Source organism: Halyomorpha halys, unplaced genomic scaffold (genome assembly GCF_000696795.3).
Source record: "Halyomorpha halys isolate HHAL.00 unplaced genomic scaffold, Hhal_1.1 Scaffold56.1, whole genome shotgun sequence".
In the NCBI taxonomy this organism is placed as follows: Eukaryota; Metazoa; Arthropoda; class Insecta; order Hemiptera; family Pentatomidae; genus Halyomorpha; species Halyomorpha halys.
In genome coordinates, this window is record NW_027115012.1 from 157,696 (window position 1) to 166,771 (window position 9,076).

Consider the following 9,076-nt stretch of genomic DNA (forward strand, 5'->3'; position numbering starts at 1 on the left):
TACAAAAAATTAGTATACACTACAATAATCAGACCAATTTTGACATGTGGAATTGAGCTCTGGGGCTCCACCAAACCATCAAATTCTTCCCCCATCCAATCCTTACAATCCAAAATCGTACTTAAAACCCTTGATGCTCCTTATTACGTCACAAATAAACTCATTCACAAAGACCTTAACATCCCATTCTTGCAGATTTGACTGAAAGAAGATGGCCACGGGACCTTCTAGTTTAAATTAATGTTTGAAGTACCACCAATGGGTGGTTCCTTCCCAAGATTTTCAAATGTATATGAAACATACTACATATTTACCTATTGTATTATTTTGTACAGTTGTAAATTACATTAAATAAATAATGAAAAAAAATTAAAAGAATCTGAATAAACTATTTCTTAATTACATTTATTCCTCAGCTTATCTTACCCTGAGACCAAAGTGAGGCTTGGGCTCAGTTGACAGCCTTGAACTAAGTTTATTTTTTGTTAGTTGTATCTTAAAACAATTATTTCCAAACTAGAGAATTTATAGACAAACGACTGATTTGGAATCCTCACACAAGACTGAAAATACAAGAAACGGCTCGTCGATTCCGACTATTACAACACTAGACAAATGGTCTAAATTGCCAATCCATTGCAAAAGACTGATCTACATGTCTGTAATAAGGCCTATCTGGACATACGGAGTTGAGCTTTGGGGCTCCACTAAACCTTCAAATTCCTCTCGGATCCAATCTTTACAATCTAAAATCCTCAATGCTCCTTAATAAGTCACAAATAAAATCATCCATAAAGGCTTTATATTCTATATTTAACCGTCTTAGGCCGCACCAGATATCAATCCTTCCAATATAAACAATCTTCCTTCCTATGCCATTCCTGACAATCCTCTGCGGTCTTAGAAAAGAAGATAGCCTCTATAGACCTTCTAATGTAGAAATGTTATTATACGATTATAATCTATAATAATATTTACAAGATTTATTTATGTAAATTCAGTTGTGTATGTCAAGAAATAAATAAATTAAAAATATAATAGCAAAATAATTATATCTTTCATACTATCATTGTTAGTACAGATATGTATCCGGATGGATGACTTGTCAGGACTTGAATTGTCCTTATGTTGCCGATTTGGCCAGAACCAGATACCAATCCTTATATGATCCTAACCACCACACCAATTGTTTCAATCCTGGCTTATACTTCTTTACATGATTTCTGACATTGGGAGGAGGGGGAGTTCTGTGTCCTGTTCAGCTTTTAGTATGTCTTTGAATTATTGGGTTAATCATAACTATATAAATACTTAACAAAACAGAATTTTAAAGCTGCAACAAAGTGTTATGGTCGATGACTAAAGTATTTCCGAAACAATGTCCTAGAAGAAAAAATAAGGATTAAGTACTGGAAGATTATTGATTGACCGTGTGTATAGATGAATGGAATATGGTCCGGGTGCGGTAAAAAAAAACTCAAATAGAAAATAATTATACTATTTTATTGAGCCAACGTTTCGCCCCACGTTGCAGGGCTTCGTCAGGGCTAAAAAAGATACAAACACATAGTTACAAAAGGAAAAAAAAAGAGAAAAAAGATAAGTGTAAAATAACAGGGGTATAAAATGTAAAAAAGTCAATACAAATAAAGAGATGTAAAAAGAAAAAAAACACAAATCAAATGATGAGACATTATTATATTACTACATTATTATATTATATTACACGATTTGTGTTTTTTTTTCTTTAATATTTCTTCTCTTATCTATCTGTTACTATTACTGTTTTCATTTACTATTTACAACCTTTAATTTTTCTTATTATATCTTACTTTTTTACATTTTATACCCCTGTTATTTTACACTTATCTTTTTTTTTCCTTTTGTAACTATATGTTTGTATCATTTTTAGCCCTGACGAAGCCCTGCAACGTGGGGCGAAACGTTGGCTCAATAAAATAGTATAATTATTTACTATTTGAATTTTTTTTTACCGCACCCGGTCCATATTTCATTCAAGGGATAAGTACTATTGTGTTAATAACTGTTGACGAGTCATAATTAACTACCGATTTTTTATAAGGCGCTTACTTTGCTCTCATTACATATCAAAATTATATTAACTTATTATTTATTCACCTCTATTAACCATCACTTTCTCTCATCTTCCAGTTTATCAATTCCTTCCTTGTAACATGTTGGTTTGGACTGGAAGAAGTTTTCGAAAGCCTGCATGACTTGCTCTCAGAATTTAAGGTTTTTCCATTCAAAAGCAATTCAGACAGGAAAGTTTTAAAGTAAAAAAAACAGTTAAATATAATGTGTCTTATAAAACAGTTGACAAAAGACTAAATGAAGACTTTTCTGTATAGTGAAAAAAAAAACTAGTTGTAATGGTAACTCATAGCAGGTAGATACGAACAATAGTACTTAGCAGCATCGCAAGTTACTTATGCTTCGACCTAATAAAAATGTAAACACTGAATTTATTATAGACATCGTACGAGATTACAAATATAAAAAAACCATAATTATTTATTTTATGCCGACATTTCGACCTGAGTTTCAGGTCTTCATCGACAAGTCGTTACCAATCTTCCCTCTAAGCCATAACACCTGATGAAGACCTGAAACTCAGGTCGAAACGTCGGCATAAAATAAATAATTATGGTTTTGTTTATTTATGTTGTTCTTTGCTGACCGCACCCCCCGACAAACTTCTTCAAGCAATAATATCTTCTAGTCTTAACCTAACTCATTAAATCCTCTAATCACATATATAGAAAATTACACGAAACCTACAACCTGTATATTAATGCAAATATAAATCAATGTATTTATTTCATGCTACCCAATGCTATGTATTTTATTCTATCTAATGTTATGTATTTTATTCTATGAAATTTTATTTTATTAGTACTATTGTTTTTTTTTTAAACTTATTTATCCATTCAAGTGTTGCTTGTAACCGGTTTTTTATTATATTTTCCTTTTAATCTATCTGTTAGTCTTATTCTCGTAAAATGTATCTATTTGTTTGTTCTTGGTAGACTGATCTACTGCTGTGACTATGAATGATGGTCTGATCTCATATTGCCGTCTAATATTGAATTTGCTTAGCGGGTCACTGAAGAGGATCTATGAGGGTGAATTCCGGAGAGCGAATTTGTTGATCGGGTGAATGAAAAAACTGTGAAATGGTGAAATTGGAGGAGCAGAAATGAGAAAGATAAATAGGAATGAATTGAAACATTTGTATTTGTTGTACAGACTGAAATTAATTATAGAAGGAAACTGTAGGGGAAAACAAATTGTTTATTATATCTTTATTATTGTATTTTTTTCTGATTATACCATGTACGTGTAATTTATATATGCCTGATTACGGATTGATAAGTATGCTGTGTGAGATAGCTGCCTGGTGTTTTTAGGCAGCATAGATAAATAAAGTATTTCTCTCTCTCTTTTATTTTAATTCAATAATGTTTTAGTTTTCCCTCTCTCATTCGGTTTGTTTTACCAAAATGTAAAATTGAGAAATTTCTATAATTTAATTAGTATTAAGAAAACTATATTGTAGAAGTGGGTATCCCAAAACAATATGGCAAATACTTTACATACCATATTTATTTTTCTAATATAAAAATATATTTTATAAATAACTTGCTACACAAGACATATTAGTTCCCTGAATATATTTCATAACATTTAATATTTAAATCTTTTTTAAAAAGATACCTTCCCTAAAATTTCCATAATTTCTGCAACTCCTGGACCTTGCATTGGATCACTTAATGACATTCTCAGAGATCCTATCAAATCTCTAAATACAATAATATTTTCTTTTGAAAACAACTCAGTAGATCCTGTATCTTTTCCTAACTGAAACCAATCTAAACTAATTAATTTTTTGTTTTTTATAGAAAAATTAATTTATTTTTATTTTTTATTACTAAATTCGTTTTTATAAGTAAATTATATTTATTGCAGTGGAATTTCCGCAATTTAACTTTCTGAATAATCCGATAATAATTGACTCATCCTTTTTCGTACTTTACACGACGCTCTATTTTCAAAAATCTTAAGTTTCATATCACTAAAGGGCAGTTGGAAGTATAATAGTTTTATAAATTCTAACTTATAAATAAACACAAACAAACAAGGCACAGACGAAGGAGCGTTGGATTTAATTTAAGTATGTGTACTCTCAAAATTCTGTAGCCACAATAATCATGCCCGATAACGTCAGTACAAAATAGAAGAGGAGCTGGATGAGGGATCTTGTAATAATTAAATTTTATACCACGCCTGAAGAAGGTGCCGCTGTTACATCAGATCCCATGACTATCTCATCTCTACTGTATATTTTTTTAATATCCCACTAAAGCTTGTTGAACAGATTCGCTACTGATGACTCCATCTTGACAAGAGACTTATTTAGAGTCCGTATACTAGAAGAAACAAGAAACTGCTCGTAGATTCCGATTACTATAGCACTTATTTGACAATCGCTCTAAGCACATTTACTACAAAAAAAAAAAACAATCTCTAATTGAGCTTTCACCAAACCTCCCGTATCCAATCCTCACAATCTCAAATCAACTATGAAATCCTACATATCTTTTATTACTTCACAAATAAACACGTTGCTGATTTAGCCCGAAATATATATAACTCCTTTCATTCCAAACTCATTAGTTCTCAATATCCTTTAATACTCCCTGATAAACCTCCCAGGCATCTGAAAATAAGATGGTCACGGATTCTTCTAATTTAAAACAATGATTGAACATTTATCACACTCATTTATTGTATTTTTTTTTTTATACAAATCTAAATTTCGATAAATAAATATAAAATAAATCTTTGGACAAGTTTGTCGTGGGGGTGCGGTCAGCAAAGTACAACATAAATAGACAAAACCATATTTATTTATTTTATGCCGACGTTTCGACCTGAGTTTCAGGTCTTCATCAGGGCTATAGAACAAAAGAAATAACAACAACATTTAGAGTAACATAAAATTGAAAAGGAATAATATACAAACAAATTTATAATTATACAAAATATTGAATTAAATCATAAATGATAAAAATTGATAACTGATAATTGAATAGTACAAAATTTTAATTGATTGATATCCAGGTCGAAACGTCGGCATAAAATAAATAAATATGTTGAATATCAATCAATTAAAATTTTGTATTATTCAATTATCAGTTATCAATTTTTATCATTTATGATTTAATTCAATATTTTGTATAATTCTAAATTTGTTTGTATACTATTCCTTTTCAATTCTATGTTATTCTAAATGTTGTTGTTATCTCTTTTGTTCTAGAGACCTGATACTCAGGTCGAAGCGTCGGCATAAAATAAATAAATATGGTTTTGTTTATTTATGTTGTTCTTTGCTGACCGCACCCCCGACAAACTTCTCCAATCTTTAATCTACGGTCAACTATCTACACCTCATTAAAATAAATCTATCTAGACAATTGACCTGTGGAAAGAAATTTAATTAAAAAATGTTAGTTTTGAAACAAATGTTCAAAGCAACTAAGAGATGGTTAAATAAAAAAAAAATTAAAGAGGATGAATTAGTGAAAGAGGTCCTGACTGTTACTTTGACCACCGTTCCCGGCAACCCTTTCATCTTCTCAGGAGTCTCTTAAATAAAAACGAAGATTTTACGATTGTCAATCCTAGTTGAAATTCTCATTATAGGGCATACTTTCACGCAATGGGTTTCATGAAAACAGAATTGCGTTATAAAAAATTTCCTACCGAATTGAAAAGAAGCTGATAGAGAGATCGGTCGGGAAAAGAGTCAAAAGACAAATTAGCTGCTACAGGCACTGCGAGAGAGGGCAAGGTCAGGGAGGCAGGGACTTGACTTTACCAACCAATTAGATCTGACTTGTGGAAAGCCTATCGTTTGGCGATCCCTGATTGGTTGGATAGTGACAAATGGAAAGGCTCGTGAGGGTTGGGGGGTGAGGGAAGTGGTGGGGGGCAGTCTATATATACAGGTGCTAGCGACTGGTGGTCCCAGTTGTTTGGCCGAGTCAGGAGAGACACAGGTAATTGCCACGTTACTATATTGGCTCTTCTCATCATATGAGTCGAGTCTAAATAATATTATATACGTCTATAATTGCACCATAGGGACTCTTAGCAACCCTCACCTAACATTTAAAACCATTTTTAGCTTCAGTAAAATACAGCTTAGTAAAATATATATATATATATATTTCACCACTGCTCAACTCATACAGGAACATTAATTAAACTTTTCAAAACAATTTATCAATGTAGAAACACAGAATATTGTCGCTGAATATAATTATAACATGATCTGAAATTTTTTTTATTAACTTCAAATATTTTTTATTACAATCAGAATACAATTATCTCTCAACTATTCATGAAAATGTTATGTTCATCATATACGTATGATTACTGTTAGTCTATTTTTATTATATTAAAATGTTGACAATGCATGTATGCAATTGACAGAGGGAACAAAAAAATGATGTCAAAATATCCCAACTTATTTATATTAAAATACTAATAATGAATATATTTTCATTTAAGATTATTATATACAAAAGTTAATATATCCACTTATGAAAAAGTAATTTGTTTTAATGACAAATTAAAATTTTACTATTAAAACTAACTCAGATTATTTTAAAATTAATTTCGATAAAAATGTTTTTAATAACTTTCCAAAAGTGCATATATTGACTTCTGATAGAAAACTCCTTATTTAATGAGAGAAGTATATCTTGTATGGTTCGACTAGATGACATCTATCAGTGCCATAACATACAGAAATGATAGATGTGAATGAGATATGAGTTAGTTGCACTTTAGATTACTAGAGCGCTGTGAAGGATACTGCAATTTTTAATCTAGAACAGTAAAATATCAATTAATTTCTTGCAATAAAACTAATAATTCAATTAACAAAATAAAAATATACAATAAAATGAAAATAAGTAAATTTAAAAAAATAGTGAATGTAAGAACTTACTTTGAATTATAATTATACGAATTTACAATTAATAAATTTATAATGATGAGCCAATGAATGAAAGAACGTGATGCAAAAAAAGAATATAATACAAAATTAAAAAATAAAATATATAATATGATATAACTTAATATGAACAATATGCAACATGGTATATAATATATACAATACAAAAAAGAGAGAAAGATTAATAATAAAGATCAACTAAAGGATACAATAAAACAAAATTATACAAGAATGCGATATAAATAGAGATCTGAGTATATCTAAATAAATAATATATATATAAGCTCATATCAGGAGCTTCAAAAGATAATTTAAAAAAAATTTAACTAAATTTAATATATAATTGTTTCATAATTTATTTTAAATAAATTGTAAACGAGTTCTATCAAATTTGGTAAAAAGTACGCTTTACTAGTATAACATCAAATCATTTATATTTTATATAAAATAGGTAATTAAGACATTTAATTTAATTTATTTTTTTCCAAATTCTTAAAATCACTAATTTTTACCTTTTTTAAGAACTGGCTTTCTCCATTAAAAAATCTTTATTTAAGATAACTTGAAATTTAATGTATATATATTTATATTAAATTAGATAAATAATTAGTTCAGTGATATATTATAAATTAAGTTATTGTTTGATAGTAGGTTATTAAATTAGAACAATACTTCTAATAAACTTTTCTCTAAACTTTCTTTATTTTTCTCCAATGTTTCTGCCGCCAGCCAATTATATACATATATAATTAAAATTTATTTATTGATAATAAATTATTATAAAAAAAAATAATTATGTCAGTAATTTATATTGAAAATCATTATTAGTATAAATACTTAATATAAAAGACAACTTATGATTCTTCCTCATTACTTACTCCATTTTCTACAACGTTTCGACCCTTGATTTCAAGATGTGTACTAAATTCAATCTTTTAATTACATCCTTTTATGTACAATTATATTCATGATTTAATTATATTTTTATATCACTTAAATTACTTAACCCATTAGCCTCACATAGCACAGTTCCATGAATAATTCTTGCCTTCTCAATTATAATCTTGGGCAGGTTGGCTGTATTATAAGTCTTCGACAATAAACATTCTTGGACATATATTTTTCTGCCAAAGTAGTTTATTTTTAGATTTTTTTTTAGACAATAAAAAATTAGTCTATAGGTTTTTTTAATGAAATTATTTAGAATTCAATTCCGTAGTAACATGTAATTGTTACTACGGAATTGAATTCTTATTATATATTTAGTAATTTATTGCGATTAGAGATAGGGTTATAGTTAAATAGGTAGGCTGCGAACTCCTTACTTCTTTGTCCGGGTTAGAGCTCTGCTGTGACTGAATATTTTTATAATATGCAGGAATGGATTTATTATAGAATCACCTGAACCTGATACTTAAAGATTGAAGTATTGGACAACAAACATTCTAGAGCAGATACGTTTCAGCCAAAGTAGCTACTTTTATTTTTATATCCGTTCTAATTACCAATACAAAAAATATAAATATAATTTTTTTTTTATGGAAAGATTTTAATTATACGATATATCCCATTTTCATTATTATTATCTGTTTTTGTAATTTATTGTGATTAGAGGTGGGGATAGTTAAATAGGTAGGAAGCGAACTCTTTACTTCTTTGTTCGGGTTTGAGCTCAGCTCTGGCAAAATATTTTTATAATATGCAGGAATGGACTTATTAAAGAATCACCTGGATCTGATACTTAAAAATTGAAGTTCTAATACAAAAAAAATATATATATATTTTTTTCATGGAGATATTTTAATTACACATTACTACGGAATTGAATTCTTACTATACATTTAGTAATTTATAGCGATTAGAGTTTGGGATAGTTTAATAGGTTACGTTGCGAACTCCTGACTTCTTTGTCCGGGTTAAAGTTAGGCTGTAACAAAATGTTTTAAAATATGCAAAAATGAATTTATTATTGAATCATAGTATGCTATTAAAATCTTTGACAACAAACATTCTTGGGCAGATACTTTTCAG

General features: G+C 29.0%; 1 protein-coding gene across 2 annotated transcripts in view; it reads left to right on the forward strand.

Annotated features, from left to right (window-relative positions):
• The window catches only part of LOC106692423 (growth/differentiation factor 11), a 182,432-nt gene that overhangs the window by 29,248 nt on the left and 144,108 nt on the right, over positions 1-9,076 (forward strand). Inside the window, exon 1 of one of the 2 annotated variants that reach the window (XM_067052106.1) lies at positions 6,060-6,083. The exons of the other annotated variant lie outside the window; for it this stretch is intronic. The gene's annotated coding sequence lies outside the window, so the exon portion shown is untranslated. Of the gene's footprint in view, positions 1-6,059; positions 6,084-9,076 lie in introns of those variants that run through there. 2 annotated transcript variants of the gene reach the window in all.